Here is a 21,590-nt window from a genome sequence, read left to right as displayed (position 1 = left end):
CTACCACATGCTTGACAGTTGTCTAATATTTATATTTCTGGAGATCAGTGGTGATATTAACCAACAAAATTTTTCGATATTATGTGATGAAATGTGTCCACATTTGGAAGATCTGTGTAAGTCAGTGGACCAATATTTTCCAAACAACCAGTGCATGATGGAAAATCATGCTTGGGTAAAAGATCCATTCAAAATGCAAGGTAGACCATTGGATTTTAATGTACAGTATGAAAAGTTCATTGTGCTTTTTCAGATTCCAAATTTCAGTTAGCCTTTTGGAAACTACCACTTGTCAAGGTTTGGTGTAATATCAATGAAGAGTGTCCAGAATTATGTGAAAAGCCTACTAAACTTGTCTTTTCTAACTACATTCAGAACATATTGTAGCAGATTGAATGAAGAAGCACATATGAAAATCCAGCTCACTTCTGTTAAGACGACATTGAAGAGATTTGCTAAATAGATTTTTGTTTGGGAAATTAGTTATTTTTCATTAAAATGATATATGTTAGTATGCATAAGATTTATTATTACTTTTAAATGAATCAGTGTTTTTTATTTCTAAAATGATAGATATCGATAAATATTACCACATAAAAAAGCTCTTTGGGGCTGGCCCTGTGGCACAGTGGTTAATTTTGCACATTCCGCCTCGGCGGCCTGGGGTTTGCTAGTTTGGATCCCGGGTGCGGACATAGCACTGCTTGGCAGGCCATGCTGTGGCAGGTGTCCCACATATAAAAGTAGAGGAAGATGGGCACAGATGTTAGCTCAGGGCCAGTCTTCCTCAGCAAAAACAGGAGGATTGGGAGCAGATGTTAGCCCAGGGCTAATCTTCCTCAAAAAAAAAAAAAAAAAGCTCTTTGGGGTGGTCAGTCTTTAAGCGTAAAGAGTGCTGAGACCGAAAAGTTTGAGACCCACTACTCTAAGAAATGTATGTTTGAAGAGAAGTTGTCGCATTGTTATGAAAATCTAGGACGTGCTTTATTTGTACCTAGCATAGTGTTGGCATAATAGTAGGTTCTTTAATAAAATATTTGAATCAGATTGTATTAAATTATACTGTAAACCTTGTAAATACACATTTAGTCAAGAAAGAAATTGGTGTTGTGTGAAGATGGCAAGTGTTTTTATGTTAGTAAGGAATGTCAGGTTTACACCATATTTTATAGATTCTAAGATACTTTTTCCTCTATCTTACCGTCTTTGAAATTGAGATGTCTTAAAATTGGTGGTGAGTCACAGATTATCAGCTTTTTTCTTTCTTCGTGTGTCGTAAAATAATGGCGGATCGTAGATGTGATGAATAAGGTGCGGCCTCTTTTTATGTGGAAACAAGGAGGAAACACACTGGATAGCAGTTTACTTCTTGGGCTACAGGATATGCTGCATTAAATGTTATTTTTCATCAGGCACTGAGTTGCCTCTGGGCAGTTGACATGGGCCCATTGTTAAAATATTCCCTTCCTAAAGCATTTATCTTTCTTCCAAGTTAGAAGACTAGACTCTAATGCTGTAATTCAAGCTTTTAAAATAAAACAGAAAATGTGATACAAATTTTGTTTTTTTAGCTGCAAACCTTGTTGTTTTTCTGTTTAATCGTTTTGTTGATGGGAACATAATGGTGAGTGTTGTCTTCCCATTTCTATTGTAAAGGAGGTCTTGGGAGGTTTTACTGTGTAGCCCTTGCAAAATGAATGAAGAAGAGTAACAGAATTAAAAATTTTTAAATTTTCTTTTCATTAAAAAGTTTTTAAATTCAGTAACACTGTGCTGAAGCTTGAGGAATTCACAAGTTTACTTTTGGCTTCTGTTATTCTGAATCTGAGCACTATTAATGTTTATTCTACATGGTTTTATGGGGATGTAGGAGGTACAGATACTTGTTTCTTCATCTTTAGAGCCTTTTCTGTTCTCTTGAATAGGTCTATTAAAAGAAGTTATTGGATTCTATTATTAACCTTGTGCCTCTTTAATTCTGTATAAAAATAAATAGGACCATAGCAGGGAAATATAAAGATTTATATACAAATAAATAACATAGGCTCCCTTAAATATGTTTAAAGAGAGGGTAGGCCTCGGAAATGTATGGAGTTGACTCTATTAGAGAAGGCTTCCTGGAGGAAGCTGAATGTCATAGAGACAGGAGGTAAATAAGCAAGAGGTCACCCGTGAGGATGGGAGGTGGTTGGTGGCTGAACTTGATTAAAGGATCAGAGGTTGTAAATTAGTCACTGTAAGTATGTGTCTACTAGAGTGCTGTGTTTCCGAAATTATGTGGGTTGCTGTAAGGTGAATAGGCTCAACTTTTTGCTTTTTATGATCTAATGGACACTCTGGAACCAGTAGGACTGGAGGTTTGATCTCGCATCATCTGTCAACCAGAGAAGGACTCTTGGTAAAGAATTTACCCACAGAGGTTGTTGAAATCTGATCATGAGTTGGCAAGGTTTTAATGGTGTTTATAGAAGATTTGGAATGCTTGAATTTGTGGCACATTATATGAGAATGATTAAGATAATATTTTGAAATGCATATCCTTTTTCAGATATGTACTACATTTGAAAAGTAAAACATAGTAGAGTGACCATAGGCTTAATCACATATTTGGATTTCCATCTACATTTGGTTTCCTTGTCCAAAAACTGAAGAAGATACCACAATATGGGATTGCTTGAAGGATTATATGAAATAATGTATGTGAATGCATTTATTATGTAATTGCTTAGTGAGTAACTCAGTTAGGAATTGTAGTTGGCTGCTAGTAACAGATATGAAATAATGTAGCCGTAATATGGAGTTAGCAGGTAGACAGATAAGAGCAAGGTTGTTGTTATCAGGGACCCAGATTCCTTCTGTCTTTTTACCCAGGCATCTTTAGTATATGGCTTACTTCCTAAAGGGATCGCTCCTACCATTAATATTTTATGCAGGAGGAGGAATAAAGGGGTGAATAGGCAAAGGGATAAGACTGCCCTCCCCCTGCCCCAACTTTTAAGGAGCTTTTCTGAGTGTCCCTCCCTACAAATTCTACTTATATCTTAGGCAAGAAATGTCACTTGACCAACCCTAGCTGCAAGAGAGGCTGGGGAACATTGTTTTGACTACCCTTAAGAAAATCAGAGTTTTAGTAGTAAGAAAGAAGGGGTGAATAGATACTGAGTTGGGTAACCAGCAGTGCCTGCCGCAGTGAATGTGAAGTTCTATTCTTTCTTTCATTTACATATTTGGGAGTATTAACATTTCGGTCTGGCTTCCCATGAAATGTCCCATGCCTTGAATTTTGGTTTATAAAATTTATCTCTTACCTTTATTCTGTACCTTCTAGGGGGACTAGGCTTATATGATAAAATTATTCCATGCTTTGCTGGGGGACTGGGCTTATATGATAAAATTATTTACTCTCAGGCATTAAGGGAAAAGAAAAAACATTAATTTGGCTCTTTTCATTTATGCTTTAGCTAGTATCTTTAACCTTTAACTCAGAGGACGTAATTTGGGGGTTTGGTCACTATTGGAGGTTGGTAGAGGTGAGGCAGCATGTTGGTATGAAAGAAGACTGCTTGGAAGACCATCCAGGCTTCTTGCCCTTGGCTCTGCTGCCCGTGAGACCCTGTGCCTTTCACTTCCTTCTTGGGTTTCTGTTTCCTTATCTGTTGAGTAAGGAATTGGCTTAGATGATTCTGAGTCTTTCAACTTGAATATTCTGATTTTATCTGTATACGTTTTGCATATAACTCAGTGTGTGTGTAAAATGTAAAAGACCTTCATAGCCGTATGTATACCTGGCATTGCCTTCTAAGGCATAAAGAATTGAAAATAGCTTTATAATATAAATTTAAAATCTTATTTTGAATTTTAATAACTTTACAGATAGATGTGGATAGTAAAAATAAATAAGTTCAGCAGTTTATTACTTTCTTGGTATGAATTTTTAGTAGGGCTTTTTAGAAGTATGAAGTAGGAAACCTTGACAACTTCATTTCTGACTTTGAAATATGGTGGTAATGATTGTTGCTTCATGTTTAGAAACTTTCATTAATGTTAAGTTTGAGTAGAAAAAGCCTCTATCTTATACCAGTAAGTCGTTACCCTTTCATTTCTAGAAATGGATTCCTGGAATTAGTTGAAGTTTTATGAAAGTATAATTATTAAAATACTAGCCAGTGTTAACTCATCATCTGCTTACCTGAGAATTCAAGTGCTTTGTTTACCGTATTTAAGTCAAACTTTGACCAACTCTGTGAATGAATCAGTTGTTGCCATTATTAAAGATGGTGGAATTAAGACAAGATGTTACTGTCCTTGTCTGGTAATGAGAAGCAGCCAAGTTAAGAATGCTTTCTGATGGGGCCAGCCCCACGGTGTAGTGATTGGGTTCTGCGTGCTCTGCTCTGGCAGCCTGGGTTTGCAGGGTTCCGATCCCGAGCATGCACCTGCACCACTCATCAGCCATGCTATAGTGGTGACCCACATATAAAGTGGAGGAAGATTGGCACAGATGTTAGCTCAGGGCTAATCCTCCTTAGCAAACAAAAAAACAACAACAAAAAACCACAGTGCCTTCTGATTTTTGTCCTGTGGGGTGACTGTGTTTAGTTACATGTTTCAGGAGAGGGAAACTGTGGTTCCCTCATGTCTTGTTTCAGTTTTATTTTTCATGTAGAGTACATCTAGAGAGGCAGTATGGTTGAGGAGATGGGACAAGGCCCTTGTTAGAATTCTTTCAAACAATTAATATAATTTCAAGCCAGTATATTTCTCCTTCATCTTTGTTTCCTGATCCTTTGGGTTATGAACAATCGATTTCAGAATGCTTCCATGTTCTAGAACCAATCTTAGCATCAGTCACCTTAGATGTTTCTGGTTGGTATTGGGATATTTCAACTAATTATTAGATAGTTTTAAATTATAGATCCTTTTACTGAAGTTTGGCTTATTGGAAATAATTATGATTGAGGAAATTGGTTATCAGTTTTGTGATTTTTCTAAATTGCTGCATAACTTCTAATCACATAAAAAGTGTCTATGCTTATTCAGTAGCAAAATTGGGCTACTTTAAATTATGATTAATAATATTACAGAATCAGTTCTAGGTTGGCAGTAATATTTACTGGTTAAAATATAGTAGTAGGCCTTTAGCTTTGCCATATTGTAGATCTTTTTCTTTCAGCTGCCACATTTTTATGAGTAAAACTACAAAAGCAGGTAAAATTTCATTTTATTCTGGATGTTAGTTGGTAAGGGTAATTTTCAGATAGAATTGCATGTTGATGGCAGTATTAAGTTTTCTGCTCAACAGATATTGACTGGGAAATTTTCTTTGTAGTTTACTATGAAAAATCTCAGATACATAAAAGTGGAAAGAATAATATAAATGCATACCTGTCTATCTTCCCATGATGTAGACTCAATAATAAATATTTTGCCATATTTGCTTTTTTATATGTATTTTCAGTTCAACCATTTGCAGATAAGTTGCAAATGTCATGACACTTCAGCCTAAATATTTTAACATATGTCTTCAAAGAGGCAGGACTTTTCCTATATAACCACGTACCATTATCACACCAAAGAATATTAACAGTAATTCCATTTATATCATGTAATCTCCATAGAGGAAATATTCACATGATGAGATTGTTTATCCATAAACAGAGGAAGACAGAGTAACCATATAGTCTTACTCTTTAAACATTTTAACACAGTATTAGACAAAGTTAGTACCTAAAAGATTGCTTTAAAACCCATGTTATCCTAGTGGGGAAAATATTTTCACACATTCTAATAATTTATAAACTCAGCTTTTAAATTAGAGTTTAAATTGGTTAACAGTGCATTTTTTAAAAAAATTAGCAATTTGTATATAATGTACTTGAAGTGGACCCACATTCATTGAATTGATTTTTTAAAGCAAAGTTACCAAATGGAGCCTAGGTTGGCATTCGTTGTATATGTATTTATTTTATACAATATTTTATATATTTATTTATTTAACTGCAGAGGCTACATTTTAGTGTGATTTCTGTTGTATGTAATTCTTGGAATAAATTCTTTGGATTAACTGAGAGTTGAGCAGAAGAAATCCTTTTGATTTGAATCCATGTTAAAATCTTTCAAAAAGATTAGTCCATTTTTTGCCCTTAGAAAATGTAGAATGGTGAGTACAATTGGACCCTCAAGGTTAAAGACCAGAGACAGTGATGCAGTCAACGTAGCAGAAAAATAATAGAACCTGCCACTGAGGGCTGTTGCACCAATTAAGTGAGACTGTGTACCTAGGGCTTAGTACAGCGTCTGAAATGTTAGCTTTTTGTTAAAAAAGACCAAAAAAAATAGGTGTTGACTTGGAGCTATAGACACCAGGACATTTTCAAGGTTGCTTTTCTTTTTTTTATATTCTAGTCATTTTCTCATTTAAAAATGGTTTTAAAATGATAAAATATTTTGAGCACCACAACAAATATGAGGAATAGGATAATGATAATAGAACGGGATCTGTTACCTAGTTTTGTCAGATCTTAACATTATAGTTTATTTTTTTGCTTTTGCTTCAGAAATTCTATTTCTTTTTTGAAGAAATAGGGCCTGAAGTTACATTGAAGCCCCCTGTGAAACCCTCCCTGATCCACCTCCCTCCCTCTCTTTGTGAAATAGAGGTAACCATTTTCTTGAATTATCATCTTACCAATCTTTTTTTTTTAAATTTTTTATGTATGTACATATCCACAAGTAATATGAGCATTGTTTTGCATGTTTAAATCCTGGTGTCATCACATTTTAGTTCAGTATTTTGAGATTTATTGATGTTCCTAGAAGTAGCTCCACTTCATTTGTTAACTCATTTATAGTAAGTTACGTACATTACTGTATTTTACTTATCCATTTTTAAATGTACATTTAGGTTCTTTCCAGTTTCTCCATTATATATAGTGCTATAGTGAACATTTATGAATGTCTTTTTGTTCTTTAGACGTAATAAGAAACATACTCTACATTGACATTCAGCAGATACCTATGTATAAATGCATACTGGAAACTATAGTTCTATAAAAATACTTACCCTGAAAAAATATTTACCCATACAATGTGAGAGATGCACAATTGAAGTATCTGTATCTACGTATATCCCCTTACTTAAAAAAAAGCTAGTCAGGACCCACATTTGTTAAATAGTGTATATAACCTGAAGCAGAATTGTTGGTCTTAATGGTGCACGTCTTCTGCTTTGGTAGAGGTGAAAAAATTACCAAATTTGTACTAAATTTACACTTCTATCAACAGCATTTAAAACTACTTTTTTTTTTTTTTTAATATCCACACCCTCATCTAGCTTTCTAATATTTGTCGATCTGATGGATGTGAAATCGTATCCCAGTGTTTTCTCAGTTTGTTTTCTAATCATATATTTTGAGTTCCTTTTCTGTCAGACCTGTTGTGAAGCAGTGAAGATGCTACCAGGAGAAGCGAGATGTAGCTTCTCTATCCTGGAGATAGAGGTGAACTTTGTCAGCCTATGAATGGTGAAAGGACAGAGGAGGGAGCAGTGTATGGCCCACTTGGAAACATGGCTGTTGTGAGAGCTGATACTTGACCTTGGTCTTGAAAGACGAGGGGGCATTTACAGACGGAAGTGGGGTTGAAGGACATTCCAGGTGGAGCGGAGGGGACTGGGCAAAGGCATAGAGCTGTAAAACCGCATCACTCAAAGAATTTATTGAGTGTTCATGACTGTACATAGAATCCCAGGATTGGGGAGGCCAGGGGAGAAGCAGAGGAGAGTATGCAGCCGTGTGGGCGGGCGGAAGGAGCTTTAGACTGTGGCACCAAACCTTCCTTGGTGAAGTTTAAGCAGGGTATTAACAGGAGCCCTTTTTTTTTTTAAGTCCAGAAATGGATTTTGGTATTTTAAAGGTTATGGTCAGTCATAATTTTGTTTTCATTTCAATTTCAAACTTATTAGCTTGGCTTTTATTTATTATTGCCCTTTTGAAACAAGTAGATGGTAGAAATTGATGTTTTTCCTTTGAACTGGAGTTGATCATTTGCTTTCCAAAATAGAAATAATTGTAGCCTAGCAAGTGACACATTTGCTGTCATCCATGCTTCTTGATTTTAAGTGGGACAACAGATAGTCTTCACAGTATTTCCTTTCTATCATCAAATAGGAATAGGTATATGTTTGGACAGGTTCAGTAATTTTAAGAACTTGTATTTTTGCACAACATCTTTCCTGAGGATATTTACAATCTTTGTCTCTCACCCTTGCTACATGATAGCAAGTATGAATATAGTTGAAAGAATTTCCTTAAGAAAGCTTGAATGCCTCTTGTTCATCAACTCTGTGTGTGTGTGTGTGTAAGCTATGAGAGATGATGCTATGAGAGATCTCTTTGGGGTCCTTGCCACTTTTCGCGTTCCTGAGCTGCCAGTTGTTCTTTTTTTTTTTTTTTTTTTAAAGATTTTATTTTTCCTTTTTCTCCCCAAAGACCCCCGGTACATAGTTGTGTATTTTTAGTTGTGGGTCCTTCTAGTTGTGGCATGTGGGATGCCGCCTCAGCATGGCCTGATGAGTGGTGCCATGTCTGCGCCCAGGATCCAAACCAGCAAAACCCTGGGCTGCCAAAGCAGAGTGTGTGAACTTAACCACTCGGCCACAGGGCTGGCCCCTGCCAGTCCTTCTTAATAGGAACATTTGTCTTGCTTTAAGGCATGAAAATTGGGACCTGCCAGCACCTAATTTAAATAGAAGCAGTTTTAGAGACCAAGTTGGAGAGAGTTGTAGTATTTTTAAATTATTAATGCCTTAAGAGAATAAATGTTAAACATATAGCACAGAACAGTAAACCCCTGTAGGTGTGTGCGTGTTTGATATCAACTCTTGGTGATAAATCTCACACTGTGTTAGTTAGTGTTAAGGAGAGTATTCATGTGCTACATAACAATGTTTTTTGGTCAATGATGTACGGCATATAAGACAGTGGTCCCATAATATTAGTACCATATAGCCTAGGTGTGTGGTAGGCTATACCATCTAGGTTTGTGTAAGTATGCTCTGTGTTTGCACAATGACAAAATTGCATAATGATGCTTTTCTCAGAATGTATCCCTGTCGATAAGTGAGGCATGACTATATGTTCATTGAAATGCTGGGGTAACACTGGCTACTGCACAGGTATTATTTTTAATTTAGGAAAATTATATGCAAGTAGATTTTTTTAAAAACTTCTAAACCTTACAGTTCAAAGTCTTAGTTTTTCTTAACTACTTGATACTTAAAAAAATACACACTTCCCTCAACGATATCTCTAAAATAAAGGCGTTTTATTAGTTTAGGACCTAATCCACAGAGAGCTGTTTTTGAGAGAACCATGCCTGGGATTAAAAGAACTAGACAGAAGCTTGTGTGGCCAAATATCCCTGCCTGTGCCCTTCCCTCTCAGAAACCCCTCTGGTGTTGATTCTCTCAGCCTTGTCTCCTGTCACCCACCAAGCTTCCAACACACACACACACACACACACACACACACACACACACACACACACACACACACACACACGCTGTTTCACAGGTGTTGATTCTCTCAGCCTTGTCTCCTGTCACCCACCCAGCTTCCAACACACACACACACACACGCACACACACACACACACACGCGCGCGCTGTTTCACAGGTGGGGAAGAAGTAGGGATGTGAGGGTCTGTTCTCAGGGTGGGGAATGGGACTATTGTATTTACTTCCTGCCTTGAGCAAATGTAATACATGTTAACACCTTGGCAGCAGAAGTGGGCTGGATCAGATGGATACAAGGTGACTGTTCTAAAATAAACAAAGTGAGGCAGCATAATCTTGAATTTGTGGGCAACATGTGAGACTGGGCAAATGAGACTTTTCCAGGTGGTTTGTCCATTAGCTGTGAGCATGCTAGCAGTGTGTTAGGCAAACGGACAGGATGTTCTCTGTGTGTACTGTATAACCTTGAAGCCTTGCATCTATTTCCATTTCCCCAGGAATGAAATCTAAAACAGAAAGCTACTTTCCTTCTCCTTAGCTTTCGACACAAAAGTGAGGCTTGTACACCTGAATCAGACTGTTTCTGTTGCGTAGTGCTGGAAGCATGGCTCTTGTTCTGGATTTGATTTTTGGTGAGGATTTTTTTTTTCTTAAATTGTTAGAACTTGAGCATAGATAAATGGTTAAAATATAAATATAAAATAAAAAAGTGATATTTATTTATGTTTGTTTATAAATAAAATAAAGTGAGAAGAAAGCTCAGAACAGTAACCACTCATTGTGCATATTCTGTAGCAAATGGCTGAGAAATTTAAAGCAAATCTGTTAAGGTCCGTATAAACTGAGCATGTTGATTTCTGTGGTGGGTAAAGCCAGTGCTGTGTCTGAAGACTTTTTCCCTTTTTCTTACATCCTCCTTGAACTGAATATGTTAAATGACAGAGGACTTCTATGTTAAGCTGGTTATAGTGTCCATTAAAACTTTGTGTTTAGGGTATTAGAGTCCTGGACTAAATAAATCAGGTTATCCACCTATAAAAAAAAGCTGAAGTCACGTGAAGAAAAATTAAAAAGTGCAGCAATATAAGCCCTTTGAAAGCTTAAAATGCATCTGAGAAAGCCTAGTGAGAGTCAGAGGGCTTTATGCCTGTCTTCTGTCTTGTCATTAGTAAGTGAACTTGTGTGAAAGGTACATTTTAGCTGGATGGACGTACAAGGAATTGTTATAGATTGTCTTTGTGTTGTCTGTGATCTTTCTATATCCTGAACTAATGATTGAAAGAAAAATGTGTGGAACCTCAGTATTTTTATGGCTTTTGAGATGGAGATGGGGCTGAAAGGTGACTGCATGTTGGTGGGGGGGGGGGAGTTCTTTTGAAAGACTGGGGTCGTGGGCCCCTCAGCCTCTTTGCTTCTGCTTTGGCCACAGGTGCAGGCAGGCTGTTTTACAAAGAAGTTAAAGTTCTCCTTCCAAACAGATGCCTTTCCAGTGTTTGTTCCTGGTGCTGTGAAAACCGTATGTGGGGGGAAATAGTCTTGTTCTGTGTAGAGCTTAAGAGTGTTGCCTGTCTGAAAGCCCCAGTAGTATTATTTAATATTTATTTTAAAGTTTGAGGCAACAAATGAAGACAACTTCCTGCCATTTAACAAAGTGGAGCCAAGCCACCAGTTTTTCTTGGGAAATGTATTTCTACCACTCCTTTAAAGCTATAGAAGTCATTTTCATAGCTTCAGGGAAAGATACTGCTTCCCCTAAAGATCACTTCTAGGAGGATTGGAAGTCCAGTTGTCATTGGTGTATAACTTACACTGATAAAAAGCCTCTTTGAGTGCTTACCTTGTGCCAGGCACTGTGCTTTTCGCACTTGAGGTATCTTATTTAATCCTCAAAATAGCTCTGAGAGAGAGATGCGCTTGTCATTTTTCCTGTTTACAGATGAGAAACCTGAGGCTTAGGCCCCAATCTCATGCCAAGTAAGTTGCCGGCTGGGCATCTGACTCTGAAGTACTGAGTTCTACATTACAGTACTGATACTTCCCCGATGCATTGTCTCCTGGCAGCGGTGCTGTACCTGGTTGTGGTTCTGAGGCCAGAGCCCATTGGGACAGTTGATACACTTCACCTTCTTACGCCTGTGATACCAGCCTGGATTCTAAGACCTGCTCTGAGTTCCAGTTGAGGACGAGAAACAGCTGTATGTTCCTAGTTGTTTCCAGATTGCATTTGTCCCTTTATAGAAGTTATCTCCCTTGTTGTAGGTAACAGACTATAAAGTATGGGGCTGAGGACGAGACAGAGCCTCTGAGGTCAGACCTGGTTCTGATAGTGGCTGCACCAGCTACCGGTTCTCTCACCAACTGTCTACTTGGTGACGTGAGATGAGGCGCTTAACCTTTCTCAGATTCAGTTTCTTCATCTGTAAAACAGATAGATGTCCTCATGGTTTTGTAGGGTTTGAATGAGACAAACAGGCATTAGGTACTCAGCATGTTATCTGGACATGGTAGGTGTTCAGGATTTGATGGCAGTGTTGGTGATTTATTCTGCTTTGTGGTCCATTTCTTCTGTGACCAGAGGTTTTTGTAGAACTGAATGCTTTCTGGAGTAGACTGTGATATAAATATTCTGAATTGGTTATAAGGTAAAGTTTGAGATTCGCTTTATTTTGTAGTCACTTGTAAATCAGTAAATTGCTTTGTAATTTAAATACTGTGTCCTCAAATTATACGTTGTAAATTTTTGTATACTTTAAAAACTTGACTTTAATTGGAAATACACTTGGTTGTGTTGAACAAAATTTTTTAAGAGTTGAACATAAATTTTGATGAATGACTTTGATATTAACAACTTTCGTAAGACTTTTAAGTTCTTTTTGCATTTAAACATAATGTACCTTTTTTTTTGGTGAGGAAGATTGTCCCTGAGCCAACGTTTGTGCCAGTCTTCCTCTATTTTGCATGAGGGATGCTGCCACAGCATGGCTTGATGAGTGGTGTGTAGGTTGGTGCCCGGGATCCAAACCAGTGAACCCTGAGCCACAGAAGCAGAGTGTGCAAACCCAACCACTGTGCCACCAGGCTGGCCCCAAACATCATGTACTTTTTGTTTCTCAGATGGAGAAACTGAGGTAAGAAGTAGGGGTGGACTTTGCCCAAGGGCTGTTGATTTAAAGCAGGGGTGGGCCAAACAGTAAATATTTTAGGCTTTGTGGGCCATACAGTCTTTTTTGCAACTACTCAACTCTGCTGTTGCAGCGCAGGAGCAGCCATCAACAATACATAAATGGATGGGCTTGGCGTGGTACAGTAAAACTTTATTTACAAAAACAGATGATGGGCCATAGTTTGTGGACTCCTAGACTAACGGCACATACTTAATTCTGTCTCATTATGAAGCCCTACCTTGGTTCTACGTCTCTCTCAAGGTTGATGTAGATTTATTAAAAGTTGGTTTTCCTATGGGCTTCGTCCTCAGTTTTCTTTTCATGTAACACATCCTGTGCTATAAAATAATTCATATATATACATCTTCATTTGAATTGTTTCCAACTCTAGATTAGTATAGCTGCCTGCCTTCCAAACTTCTATCCAAGAATATCCCGTCAGGCCCCTAAAACTTTAACATGTGTGAGACTGATTTCAGTACTACAGCCTCCAAAACAAGACTGTAGTCTTTTTGTGTGTGTGCGCTTACTCATCTGGATGTCCCCTTAACTCTTCCCCCATCCTGTTTGTTCTGCCCCCTTGAAACTGTTGCCTTCCCCACCTCGTCTCCATCAGTACCACTGCTGCTTTATTCAGGCCCTTGTGGTCTGTCTTGGACTGTTGCAAATCATTTCACAACTTCAGGGCCCCCTGTGTCTAGTCTGTCTCCTTCCAGGCTGTCTTTCATTTTGCTGCTAGAGTGGTCTTGTTTTTAGTACATCTCATCTTGCCATTTTCTGCTTAAAACTCCTTAGTTGCTCTTCCGTGCCTGTTAGTTGCTCTTATGCCTAACCTTGGCATAAAAGTCGTTTGGATAGAGAGAGAGTGCCTTCCTGCCATGAAGGTCCGCAGTGTGGTGCTGCGTCCACCCCTGCAGCACACCAGCCTTCTCAGAGAACAGTTCCTAACTGTCCTACATAGTCCCTTTCTCCTCTTTTGGCCAACTTTTGTTTATTCTTTAGGATTAACTTCAAGCTCTGCATCTCCCTAAAAGCCTTCCTTGAACGCTCCCCCTCCAGTCTCCGTATCTGCCTTAGATACTTTCCCTGTCTCCTGCATGCTTTAATAGCACCCTTAGTGGCCCCCTCAGAGAAGCAGTTCCTACTTGATAGTCAGCTGTGTGCTTGTGGCTCCAACTCCCACCTCTTTCAAGCTGCTCCTTGGAGGATAGATCCTCTGTCTTTTATGCCTTTGTCCCCAGTGCCTAGAACTGTGCATTGTACATCTGGCCTGGACATTTTGAAGAATGGTAAATACTTATGAATAAAGAGGTGGGGCCACACATACATTTTTCTTTCCTTTTTGAGAGGTTCTTATTTCTACTCCAGGGGAATTAAAAGCCCAAGGAAAGTAGCAAAAAAGAAAAAACACTTAGGCTAGGGTCTGTGGTACAAAGAATGCTCAGTGGACAGGCCTGGGGCCCAGAACTCTCCCCTTGTATTCTTCACGACCTGGCCACTCACTCCCTAGAGCAGTGGTTCTTAATTTGTAGTGTAGATCAGAAACTCAGGGGGTGCTTCATTAAAGTGTACATGTGTAATGAACACCTACCACCCCCTCTCTTCCTGCCTAGTTATCACTGGGGCAGGGGCTATCAATATCCTGGTGATTGTTAGACACCTATATTTCTTCTTCCTATTTCCACTCATTTCTCCCACCTGATATTCTCACCCTACTTATTATATTGCATAGTTCTTCATGACCATTCTTCTTCGTCTTATTTCCCTTCCTATGAGAGAGGGGCTCTAGGTGCAACGAGGTTCAGATGATGATGTTAGCATCTCAATTTAAAAATCCAAATGCATTTATATTTTCTGGTAGAAACATTGGTATAGATGAGGATTAATATTCTGAAGTAAAGTAGTGTACCTCAGATACAAATGAGTTAAACTGGCTTTTATTTGTGAGAAATTACATTGAGTTCTAAGTAATGGATTTAACATTTGAAACAAAACTTAAGTCTGTTAGTTAAGGACTCATGGAAACCTGCTGTACAGATCATCGTGCTATACCTCTTGCCATTCCCTCCTCCTATACTCTGATTTCTTACTTTTATAGATAGAGACCCAGGAGCTCTATAAAGGCAGCCTTTCTTGGGAGGAACCCCAGGTTGGCCCCTGGAAGATGGGTTGGAAAATGGTGCACGTTTTGCTGGTTCACATTTCAACGAGGTGCACATTTCTCTGCAGCTAAATCCAAGGGTTCAAACAATTATTTGCTGTCATATTTAAAAATACACTTTGCTGGTTTTGAGATTGAGCCTATGCAGATAGTTAGCTGGAGCCTCTAAAGAAGAAACCTCTTTATTCTTAAGTGACTGCTTAGTAATCTACATAACAAATGAGCTGTTTTGCTTCAGAGATGTGAAATAGGCATCTATAAATGAATAGTTTTTTTAAACTAAAGTTGTTAAGACAAAGTTCATCTTTTCACAGTAGGGTTTCTCCAGAAAACCCTCTTTACTCTATTGAAATGCAGCTAGTTTGAACTAGGAAAGCATATTCCAATAATAGGCCCATGCAATTAGCCTTCACTAGAATAGAGTGAATGCTGGAATTTTTTGTGTTATTATCATCAATTGGTGTTAGTCTCAGGGGAACCACATAATAGTTAGAAAACCTTGATTGAGAGACAAAAACAAAGGTTTCTGTCTTATTCATAGGCATGCTTTAGTTCTTGAAACTAATAAAATGTTAGGGTCTTAAATGTTATACTTTTTCGGTAACCATCTGCCGATGGTAAGATTAAGAAAAGGTGCTTCAGAACTATGTCATTATTTTGAACTAGAAGAAAATGTTGAGGGACTCTTAATTTAGTGCCATATTCACACTAGATCTTGTATAGAAATGACATAGTGTGATGTGCTGGTGAATGTTGAACAACTGCCCTCACGGGGATAAAGCTCTGATTTATAGCATTTGCTGATTTCTGAGGTGTAAGTTCTCCACCATGACTGGTTTCAGGCTATGTGATTCACTGAACTTGGAGTTGGGAAGAGATGCCATAATCAGCTGGCTTCAGCACACTGCTGAATTAACCTCAGCTATCAAATGTTGAGAATTTTACAACCTCTATTTTTTTCTTTTTACAGCCTACATTTTTAATACTTATCTCATTCCTGTCTTTACGTTTGCCCTTTGTTTTTTAAAAATTGGCCTTATTGGGCTGGCCCCATGGCATAGTGGTTAAATTCATGTGCTCTGCTTCAGTGGCCTGAGGTTTTCTGGTTCGGATCCCAGGTGTGGACATGGCGCTGCTTATCAAGGTGTCCCACATATAAAGTAGAGGAAGATGGGCGTGGATGTGAGCTCAGGGCCAGTCTTCTCAGCAAAAAGAGGAGGATTAGCGGCAGATGTTAGCTCAGGGCTATTATTCCTCAAAAAATTCTAAAAAAAAAAAATTGGCCTTACTGATGTGTAATCTACATACAATACAATAAAATTCAGGAATTTTAGCATATAATTTTGATAAGTTTTGACAAATGTATACTCCACCACAGTCATGATACCCTATAACCCTTTCTACACACAGTTACCAGATTAATTTTTCCAGAATCTTACTTTGCCTTCACCACTCACCTGTGCATAAAACCATCACTGGTTATGTGCTGTCCATAGGATAAAGTACAAAATTCTGCAGCCTGCCCCTCTGCCATCTTGCCTGTCGTCTCCTTCTCTGGCCTTATCGACTACTACCTGCCTACGTAAATCTCTTATTCCAAAAAAAGTGTTGAGCTGGTTCCTAGCACAGTTCCTGCATCTGTGTCTTTGCTCATTTCTGTACCCTGCCTGCAGTACTCCTGTTACCTCATGTTCCTTCTTGTCTTGACTGTCTTGCCTTTTCTTAAAAGTCTGGTTCACACCCATTTTTCTTCTTATACAATCCAGTCTTTAGTGATTACTCCTGCATCTCACCTGTGGTCCTACGGTTTGGCACTTAACTTTGCAACTTGTGCCGAAATCCCAGGTTTTTTATGGAGTAGTTGGGTCTTTCCTGATAAAGTTGTAAACTATGATAGGGTAGGAAATGTACAACTCAATTTTTAGCACTTGGCTTTCCTCAAATAAAAGGGACAATAAATGGTTCTCGATGACAATAAACTTTTCAGTGGCTCTTCCAATTCAGTAAGTCACAATCTCAGTGACACTGTTGGGAAGAATAGTACTGTGCTGTATCAGACCTCTTGGAAGAGGAAGGTTTGGTTTGTTATGGAGTATAAATGTGTAGTAATGTCTCTCAAAACTAGTGGTAAGTCATTAAAGTACACGTTGGAGCTTTTAGCTCTGCCTTGAAAATTCATCCAAAGGTAGTTAGCATCACGGACTTTGAACTCTTGGCAAGCTTTTAACATTTAAAGTAGGTCTCCAAAGAACATTCTTTGTTCCTTTCAACTAGCCTTATTTCACTTTTTGAAGTACTGGTAAGAAGTCAGTAGGGTGTATCTCATTGATTTCCTTCCTGTCCCAGGAAGCCATATTATGGTATTCTGAAAGAACTTTTGTGTCTTTTTGGGTAACTTTACTATAAGCAAATTGTTTTTCTTTTTATTTTAAAAATTGTACTCTCTGTAAAAAAAATTGCAGGTGTACTTGTTGAAATTTGGCATTGAATGATAACCTAACAAATATTTAGAGGAATTCTAGATGCCTATCTTTATTTCACAGCCTACCTTGCAGGTTCCTCTTTTTTTGTTCTTTAAAGTGTGGGTTTACTCAGGTTCCACAACTGGTCTTCATCTCTTGTTAGCTGATACACTTTTCTTGGGTGATTTCATCTATCATTGCCCAAATGCAAGTGTCTCCAAAATTTCAAAATTCCTTGTCTCTTTTGTTCCAGTCTTAGATGGCCAGATGCCTACTGGACATCTCCACGTAGCTGCCCTTCAGAGACCACAGATTCAGCATGTCCCAAATGGGACATCTCTCTATAAGTCTTGCCCCTCTTATTGCTGTTGCTCTCTTGCTGAGTGGTATTGCCATCCCCAGATCACTGAAGCCTAAAACCTTGGATGATTGGCTTCACCCTCTTCCTGCACCTTCTGTATCTGTCAGATCCACCTCAAACATTTCTTTTAAATCCTTTTCCTTCTCTCAGTTTGAAATCAGGCTAACCTTATCCTTTGTTGGGAGGGGGGCTCCCTCACCCCCAACTATTTAGTTAGTGAATTAAGAGCAGGTCCACTTCCCTGGCCTCAGATTAACCAAACTCATGAGTTTGAGAGGTAAAATTGGAAAGCCAGTATGTAATTTTCAGTGTGTACTAATGTGTTCCTTCCCTTTAGGTACACACAGCTGGGAGCCCATAGGTTATCTGAGAAGGAATCAGAACAGAAGCAAACAGATGAATCACGTGTGTAATGGCCATAATTAAATGGTGCCACCGTCTCATAATAGGGAGATCCCTCGTGACCAGAAAACTCATGTCTATGAGCAAAGGTCCTCCTCCCCTGCCCAGTTGCTTTATTGGCCCCTGCTGGCCTTTCTCTTTTTAGTTCTTCTTCAGTGACTGCAGGGCAGACCCTTGCTGTTGGATTCCATGTTTCTTTATATATATGAAGACATTCGTTTTGGGTCTGCTTAAATCTTGCTACACAGAAATCAAGCTTTCTCTTTCAAATGGCTTTCACTCCTCTCTTCTGTCATTATGTGTTGATCTCAAGTTGAACTTTGAGGGCCATCTTAGTTCATGTGTTTGGAGAAGATTTCATTGTAGCTGAAACATAAGAACAAAAGGCTAATCTCCCCCTTGCGTTCCACTGGCATCACTACCTCCTGAAACACCCTTTCCCCTTCCCCACCCCCCTGGGTATCGAGCACCCTTGGTATGCCTCTTTAGCACCCTCTGGGTAACCCTTATTGTAACACACATATATTTCACTGTTTGGTAATTGTTTGTTTATCCGTTTCCCCATTAGAACTTGAGCTGTCCAAGGGCAGGCACTCTCACTTCCAGATCCCACTGTCTAGCAGTGCCTGGCACCCATTCATGTTACTCGCTTAATCAGTCTTTGTTGAACACCCACTATATGCCAGATAAAGAACAAGTCAGATCCATTCCCTGTCCTCTTGGAACTTGAATTTTGTTGGAGGTGAGGGAAGATGTAAACAGACAATATAGTACCTATGGTAAGACCTACAAGGAAGTGTACAATAGGCTGAAGTAGAGAATATTTAGGGGGTTGTTGGGGTGTGTACTTCTAGACAATCAGAAAGATCTCTGAGGAAGTGTCATTTAAGACACACCATAAAGGATAAGAATCAGCAAGCTATCTGTAGAAACAGGAAAGTCAGGGCTAGTCGGAAGTAGCCATCACAAAGGCCCTGAGGAAGGTGAGAGCTTATTATGTTTCAGGAAATGAAAGACCACTGTGGCTGGAAAGGCTAGGAGGAAGAATGTGGCATGAGAGGCCAGTCCCGTGGCCGAGTGGTTAAGTTCGTGCACTCTACTTTGGTGGCCTAGGATTTCGCCGGTTTAGATCCTGGACGTGGACCTAGCACTGCTCATCAAGCCATGCTGAGACTGCGTTCCACATAATAGAGCTAGAAGGACCTACAACTAGTGTATACAACTACGTACTGGGGGGCTTTGGGGAAGAGGAGAAGAAGAAGAAGAAGAGAAAAGATTGGTAACAGATGTTAGCTCAGGGCCAATCTTAAAAAAATGCAACTTTGGGAAACTATTTAAAAAAAAGAATCTGGCATGAATATACTGTGCCAGTCATATTTTGGGCTTGGATGAGTGAAATTAGACTTTGATACAGTGATTCATGTAGGTTAAGATTTATTTGGAACTAGTACTTGATTATCTGTTAGAATTTGTGATTCTAAATGTTCATTTTGCATATTCCTTTCTGGTAGTTAATTTTCACAAATAATAACTGAAAGAAAACCTGGAATTTCAGTTTTATGTGAAATGTATCCTACAATAGGCCAGATACTCTTAGGAAGTTCCTTTCCATGCCTAAATTTCTATCCCTAGGAAACCTGTAATATAGCCACATAAGCCTTCTGTATCATATTGAGAATTTTCACTTAGTCTTATTGACCATCATTATTTTCTGCTGGTTGAGCTACTAACTATTCAGCACAACTGTTGAGATAAATACTGTTAATTTAATGTGATATCCTCATCTGAAAACCAATTCAGAATAAGCACAGCTGAGTCATTTAAACTTATATGAGTACAGTTTTTGAATTACGTTCATTGATGTGTTAACTTATTTTAAACTATTGTTTCGATGGAAGACTCCTCTCCTTCCCTTTTCACAAACCTGTTTTCTGCCGTTCACTGCCCTAGGTTGCACAAACATTATTTGGCTTAATCGGAAGCAGAATGTTGAGTAGAGAGACAATGAGTGGTAGCTCCACTACTTGCCAACAATCTTAGCTTGGAAAGTGTTGCAGACTGGCCATTTCTTTATATCTTTATATCTTCCATCTTTATAATGGAAAAAATACCTGCACAGTAGGGTTGTTGAGGGGATTAAATGAAGTAACATATGTAAGACTGAAATCTCATGGTAGAGGCTTGGTGAACACTTGGCACCTGTTAATCTTCAGCTATCCTGTGGGGTAAATATGATTATCCTGACTTTTGTAAATGGGGGTAGAAAGCAGGAGTTAGAGAACATTTCACGTGCTCTGCGCTGGTGCTTCTCAAACTTCTGTGCATTCTAGTTGCTGGGGGATCTTAAAATGCAGATTCGGATTCACTTAGTCTGGAATGGAGCCCAGTTTCTGCATTTCTAACAAGCCAACCACCTTGAGTAGCTAGGTCCTAGGTTACTTACTTAGGAAGTGGTGGAGCTGGGTCTCAAACCCAGGTATGCTCCACTCCAAAGCCTTCCACCGTCCCATAGACCCTCCCTAACTCTTACCGGAGGAACAGAGATTTTGTGGAGGGACCTCTAAGTTAGTTATTTAATAATTTCTTAAGCTAGTTAATCTGAGGTTGTGTTTTATTCATTCGTTCAGCATTTACTTAGAACCTTTTATGTGTCCCATCTCCTTTTTAAAGATCCTACTTTTAAAGAAGTGTAGGGCTAGATAAAAAATGGGGGCGTATTACTTAATGTTGTCTATTGGACAATTATTTGGTGTCTCATCACCTTACACTTAAATGTCCTGTATTGCTCTTATCTACCCCATCCCCAACCTGCTCCTTGTCTTGCTTTCCCTTTTGGTTTTTTGTTAGAACAGTGTCCTCTACCTCATCTATCAGATTGGAAATACCAGATAATCTTGAGTCATCTCTCTCCCTCATATACAATTAGTCATGAAGTTCTTTTAATTCTTAGAAATCTTATTGAAATGTGGCTTTCTCTCCCAGCCCTTTGCTGCCTGTCAGCTCTTACCTGTCCTTGTTCATCAGACCCCAGCTGGCCTTTCTCCCACCACTGTCTCCCTGCAGTCTCTCTGCAGTTAATCTCTCTAAACCAGCACAAGTCTGAGTGTGCTACACGCCTCTCCAAAAGCTCTGTGGTCTATGTAGAGAGGCAGTGTAGGGTAGCTAAGAGCACAGACTTGACCTAGACTGCCTGGGTACCCACTCTAGCTCTATACCTTATTGGCTGTGTGAACCTGAGCGGGTTACTTAACCTGTCTTTGTAGTAATCACTTGTCTCCCTGGGCTGTTTTGAGGGTTATGAGTTAGTACAAAAGGCTTAGAACTGTGCTCATCACATTGTAAGTTCTAAAAGGGCTACCTGTGTTAATATTTGTGACTAAAAAGTGGAAGAAGCAATTTAAAACATCGGGAAAGGGCTGCACCAGCACAGAAGTTGTGCTGAAGGCTCTCTTTAGAATAAGTTATAGGTTAATAAACCCCTCATTAGCAATTGATAACATCAGTATAATAAGGACCTAAGCATATT

General features: G+C 38.9%; 1 protein-coding gene across 7 annotated transcripts in view; it reads left to right on the top strand.

Moving 5' to 3' along the window:
* The window catches only part of UBE2H (ubiquitin conjugating enzyme E2 H), a 98,582-nt gene that overhangs the window by 19,372 nt on the left and 57,620 nt on the right, over positions 1-21,590 (top strand). For 2 of the 7 annotated variants that reach the window (XM_070265062.1, XM_070265064.1), the window contains exons 1-2: positions 4,829-4,866; positions 6,580-6,659. The exons of 4 other annotated variants lie outside the window; for them this stretch is intronic. The gene's annotated coding sequence lies outside the window, so the exon portion shown is untranslated. Of the gene's footprint in view, positions 1-4,828; positions 4,867-6,579; positions 6,660-21,590 lie in introns of those variants that run through there. One more of the 7 variants, XM_070265063.1, reaches the window with a different exon arrangement.

The sequence above is a fragment of the Equus caballus genome, chromosome 4 (genome assembly GCF_041296265.1).
Source record: "Equus caballus isolate H_3958 breed thoroughbred chromosome 4, TB-T2T, whole genome shotgun sequence".
In the NCBI taxonomy this organism is placed as follows: domain Eukaryota; kingdom Metazoa; phylum Chordata; class Mammalia; order Perissodactyla; family Equidae; genus Equus; species Equus caballus.
The sequence above is the reverse complement of the archived record's forward strand: the minus strand, read 5'-3'. Positions and strand labels throughout refer to the sequence as shown.